The sequence below is a fragment of the Vigna unguiculata genome, unplaced genomic scaffold (genome assembly GCF_037176805.1).
Source record: "Vigna unguiculata cultivar grain cowpea cultivar isolate G323 ecotype 2 unplaced genomic scaffold, ASM3717680v1 ptg000452l, whole genome shotgun sequence".
NCBI classification, from domain to species: Eukaryota; Viridiplantae; Streptophyta; class Magnoliopsida; order Fabales; family Fabaceae; genus Vigna; species Vigna unguiculata.
The window spans coordinates 21,027-27,093 of NW_028197087.1; the positions used below are offsets into that span (position 1 = coordinate 21,027).

Here is a 6,067-nt window from a genome sequence, read left to right on the forward strand (position 1 = left end):
ATGAGTTTCGATGTATTAGGGGTATCCGTATTTTTAGAAGCTTTCTTATTCGTGCTTATCCTAATTGTTGGTTCAGTTTATGCATGGCGAAAGGGGGCATTAGAATGGTCTTAATTCTTGACTATTTAGACAATTAGAAAAAAAAATATTGAGACAATTATGAATTCCATTGAGTTTCCCTTACTTGATCAAACAACCCAAAATTCAGTTATTTCAACGACATTAAATGATTTTTCAAATTGGTCAAGATTATCCAGTTTATGGCCGCTTCTTTATGGTACGAGTTGTTGCTTCATTGAATTTGCTTCATTAATAGGATCACGATTCGATTTTGATCGTTATGGACTAGTACCACGATCGAGTCCTAGGCAGGCGGACCTAATTTTAACAGCGGGCACTGTAACTATGAAAATGGCCCCTTCTTTAGTTCGATTATATGAACAAATGCCCGAACCTAAATATGTTATTGCTATGGGAGCCTGTACAATTACGGGGGGGATGTTTAGTACCGATTCTTATAGTACTGTTCGAGGCGTAGATAAGCTAATTCCTGTAGATGTATATTTGCCGGGCTGTCCACCTAAACCGGAGGCCATTATAGATGCTATAACAAAACTTCGTAAGAAAATATCTCGAGAAATATATGAAGATCCAATGAGTTTTCAACGAGAGAATAGATGTTTTACTACCAACCATAAGTTTCATGTTGGATACAGTACTTATACTGACAATTATGGTCAAGAATTTTTCTATCAACCGCCATCTACTTCAGAGATATCGTCTGACACATTTTTTTAAAGTACAATAATAAAAAGCAATTCCTTTTTTAAAAATTTCATCGTATTTTAAAAATTTCATCGTAATAGAAAATACTAATACCAAACTCATAAAAAAAATTTAGGAGAAGCAAAAAATGCAAGGTCGTTTGTCTTCTTGGCTAGTCAAACATGGACTAATTCATAGATCCTTGGGTTTCGATTACCTAGGAATAGAGACTTTACAAATAAAGCCCGAGGATTGGCATTCCATTGCTGTCATTTTATATGTATATGGTTACAATTATCTACGTTCTCAATGTGCCTATGATGTAGCACCCGGAGGACTCTTAGCTAGTGTATATCATTTTACAAGAATAGAGTATGGTATAAATCAACCCGAAGAGGTATGCATAAAAATATTTGTATCAAGAAAAAATCCCAGAATTCCTTCGATTTTTTGGGTTTGGAAAAGTGCGGATTTTCAAGAAAAGGAATCTTATGATATGTTGGGAATCTCTTATGATAGTCATCCGCGTCTAAGACGTATTTTAATGCCCGAAAATTGGATAGGATGGCCTTTGCGTAAAGATTATATTGCTCCAAATTTTTATGAAATACAAGATGCTCACTAAATGATAAAAATAATAAACTAATCCAAACTTCTGCAACCCCAGTCAAAGAATATAAGTACATTCTGTTATAGATCAGACAAAATAATTGATTGACATTAAATCAGGCAGAGTAATGGAAGTTGCATTCAGATATTATTATGTGAGAAATCACAAAATTCAGAAATAATAGAATGAATAATTATAGGGTTTAAAATAGGATGGATAGGAGTTTCTTAAGATTCTAAAACAAAAACAATACTGAGTTCTTATCAGCCAAGCCAATAAAAGAAATAGGATGAACTGCAAAAATTCTTTATCTTTATAATAAACTAATTCTTTATCTTTATAATAAACTATATAACGTGCACATCACCATCAATTATACGGCCACGAAAAAAAAAACACAAAGAAAAGGGCTCGATTCTATTTTGGTAATCCTTCTCAGATGAATTCTTAATATTCTCACTCCACCCCAGAACTTCGACTTTTAGGTCTTTTAACCAACTAATTAAACCACTCGAATATTATGGAAATAGAAACCTTTTTTTGTATCGCAGAAAAAAAAGGAAAAAAATAGATAAAGAATTCATTATCTATATATCTATATCTATATATATATAGATACTATAGATAAGCGAATATACCTAATAAAAAATTGCATCTATTCTTTAATCATCTAGGAAAAGTATATCTACAGATACCTAAATAGATCAAAGAAATATGTTATGTATCAGAATCTAGAAGAACACAAATTTGTATGAGTATCTATCCCCCATATTCATTAAAATGAATATGGGGGATAGATACTCATACAAATGAATCTTGTGTCAGGAACCAGATTTGAACTGGTGACACGAGGATTTTCAGTCCTCTGCTCTACCAACTGAGCTATCCCGACCATTCTTGAAGCTTAATACTTTGATTTTAAAAGATTTTTAAAATCTATGTTAATGAATCTATATCAACTAAGTAAAAAAAAAGTTTGTAAGTGAGTTTCCGCAGTAATAATTATTTTTTATTGTTAATCGTTAATTACGCATATGAAAATTCCTTGCTAAAAAATAAGATATTAATTTATACATTTCTGATTAAAAAAAATTCTATGTGTTTCACATATATATTTATATCTATTCCAAAACTCGTCCCTTGTCATTATGATAGATAAGAAAATTATGATAGATAGGAAATTGATGAAAATAAAAATTCCAATTTCGTTGGGAAATAATAAATCGAATAAAACACATAAATAAGGACTTCAAGATAGAGAGGATATAGGAAAAAAATTAGAAAATGAAAAAGTATTTTTGGGGATAGAGGGACTTGAACCCTCATGATTTCTTAAGTCGACGGATTTTCCTCTTACTTTCAATTTCATTGTTGTCGGTATTGACATGTAGAATAGGACTCTATCTTTATTCTCATCTGATTTATCAGTTCTTCAAGGGTTTTAGCCGATTATGATGAAGTGAATAATTTCATCAATAAATATTCCATCTTTTCTTCAACTTCGAATTGATTTGATTCACATTTTTCATTTGTGAATATTTTTATCACAAATAGATCTTCAATAATAAAATAAAAAGTAACAAATTGAAAGAGTATTTCAGTATATATATATGTTTCTAAATGTTTATCTTTGATCCATTCCTGTAATTTTGGTGAAAGGATTCTTTTACTAATGCAATAAAAAAAGTCGTCAATTTCGTTTGTTAGAACAGCTTCCATAGAGTCTCTGCACCTATCCCTTTTTTATTATCACTTTCTGAATTTTTATTTGTTTTCAGAAAACAGGATTTGGCTCAGGATTGCCCATTGTGAATTCCAGGGTTTCTCTGAATTTGAAAATTATTACTTGGTAAGTTTCCATACCAAAACTCAATCCAATTAAGTCCGTAGCGTCTACCAATTTCGCCATATCCCCATCTTTTTTTTTATTTGAATCTGATTATAATAGAATGCTTTTTTTTTCATTTCTATTATGAGAATTATGCGGGAACTTTTGAATTCATTAAATACATATTATTTTATTAAATATTAAAAACCCCTTTCTCCAATTTTATAGATTTTATTTCATCTATATTGGATACCTTTATTTGTTTGAATCAGAACTAATTCTAATATCTATATATTAACAATTCAATATACACAGATATAGACCACATATCTACTTATCTTCTATGTACCTACTTATCTTCTTTTTTCATACAATTTAGAATACTCGAATGGTCGATTCTTTTTTTTTTTTTGTTTTTGCTTAAAAAAAAAAAGAAAATAAACAATCCATTTATTCATATACAATTTATATAACTAAAACGAATCTAGTGGCTAAAAAAAACCATTCTTTTAATTGAATATAATATAGAATTAGACATTTACTTAGAAATATGGAATTCCTTAATAAATATTTACTAAAATTTATATTTATTCAAATTTACTTTAAGTACTAATAAATAATCTTTTTGAAAGAAATCAATTTAATAATATATATCTAGAATAGTAGATCGAAATAAATTATATTAAATAAATTATATTAATATAATATTAATTATTATCTTGCACTTTATGTTATCAGATAAAATAAATAATAGAAATAATAAAAATTGGGTTTGATTTTCTATATTTTCTTTCTCTATTTTTGATGTTTGTATTAATTTGAATTTTGTTATAAATAACTAAAAATTGATAACTAAGATCCCATTCAATTCTTCTGCATATGTATATTTCGTTTACATTAGCCGGTTTAGCTCAGAGGTTAGAGCATCGCATTTGTAATGCGATGGTCATCGGTTCGAATCCGATAACCGGCTTTTCTCTATTTGTTTTTTACATAATTGATAATATCTTTTTTAGAAATAAAAAATTGGGAGAGTTCGATCTCTGCGGAAGAAATCAAGAAATTAACCTACTTTTTTGTATTCTTTTATATACAATAAATTCGGATATTGATAAAATTCATCTAATTCTTCTTTGTACTATAAAACTTTAGTAGATTTCGCTTCATTTAGAATTCTATAATATTTTTCATTTCGTTTAGTTTTCATTTCGATTTATAAGATTTTTCATTTTAAAAAAGGAGTTTTTATGTCACGTTACAGAGGACCTCGTTTCAAAAAAATACGTCGTCTAGGATATTTACCAGGACTTACTAGTAAAAGGCCAACAGTCAAAAACGAATTTCGAAATCAATTGCGCTTCAGTAAAAAATCTCAATATCGTATTCGTTTAGAAGAAAAACAAAAATTGCGTTTTCATTATGGTCTTACAGAACGACAATTGCTTAAATACGTTCGTATCTCCGGAAAAGCTAAAGGATCAACTGGTCAGGTTTTATTACAACTACTTGAAATGCGCTTGGATAACATACTTTTTCGATTGGGTATGGCTGCGACTATTCCTCAAGCCCGCCAATTTATAAACCATAGACATGTTTTAGTTAATGGTCGTATAGTGGATATACCAAGTTATCGTTGTAAACCTCAAGATATTATTACAGCAAAGGATGAACAAAAATCTAAAACTCTTATTCAAAATTATTTTGATTCAGCCCCCCATGAGAAATTGCCAAATCATTTGACTGTTCACCCTTTCCAATATAAAGGTTTAATTAATCAAATAATAGATAATAAATGGGTTGGTTTGAAAATAAATGAATTACTGGTTGTAGAATATTATTCTCGTCAAACTTAAACTTAACTAAAATAACAAGAGTTTTTTTTACAAGGATTTTCTGCTATTCATATATCATAGACATGGATATGCGAAAATTTTTATTCCTTGCCCACCCGTTATCCACTATTTTTTGTATTACCGAAAAATGAGGAATATAAAGTTGTCCATATCAACAAACAAATTTGAAATATGAAATAATGGTATGCATTGGGATGAGTAATATTGATGAATTTGGTAAAGATTCGGAAAGAGAGGGATTCGAACCCCCGGTAAACAAAAAGCCTACATAGCAGTTCCAATGCTACGCCTTGAACCACTCGGCCATCTCTCCTATATAATGATGCCCAGAAACCGGTTGAATGTTGAATAGTGAATCAATCCTATTTTTCATAAATGCATAAAACCTATTCAAACTATAAAAATACAAAGTAAAATTAAAAAAAAACCTCCTACAAGGTCTTAGGATAAACAAATTTGATTGATGAGTTCATTTTTACGTTATTTCGCACTGTATTATAATTATACAATTCCTTTATTTGTGGGATTGATTTCTCACACCATGATTAATTAAATTATAGAATGGATTTCTACCTATGCCTAGATCTCGGATAAATGAAAATTTTATAGATAAGACCTTTTCAATTGTAGCCAATATCTTATTACGAATAATTCCGACAACTTCAGGAGAAAAAAGGGCATTCACTTATTACAGAGATGGTGTGATTTGATTCCATTTTTTTTGACCGATTTCGGTCAAAAAAAAATGGAATGGAAAAACCCCACGCGTGTTGAAGGTGAAATTTGTAAATAAAAGGATTAATTCCTTCTGTCGTGTATCCTCGATTAATGAAGCCTTATATGCTTGAATTTTAGGTTTCTAGTATTAAGCGAAAGGTTATACCTATACTTATGGGGTTAGGTCAACCCCAAATTACTAGTACTGATAGGCAACATTGGGAAAGAAGCACTACGCTTGGGAATCAAGGACACGAAAACTTTGTATCTATCTATATCCATGGCTTATCGAGA

General features: G+C 29.8%; 1 non-coding gene across 1 annotated transcript; it reads right to left on the bottom strand.

Moving 5' to 3' along the window:
* Window positions 1-5,281: 5,281 nt before the first annotated feature.
* On the bottom strand, window positions 5,282-5,369 carry TRNAS-GGA (transfer RNA serine (anticodon GGA)). The gene has a single exon. It is a non-coding gene; the product is annotated as a tRNA-Ser (tRNA).
* Window positions 5,370-6,067: the final 698 nt, after the last annotated feature.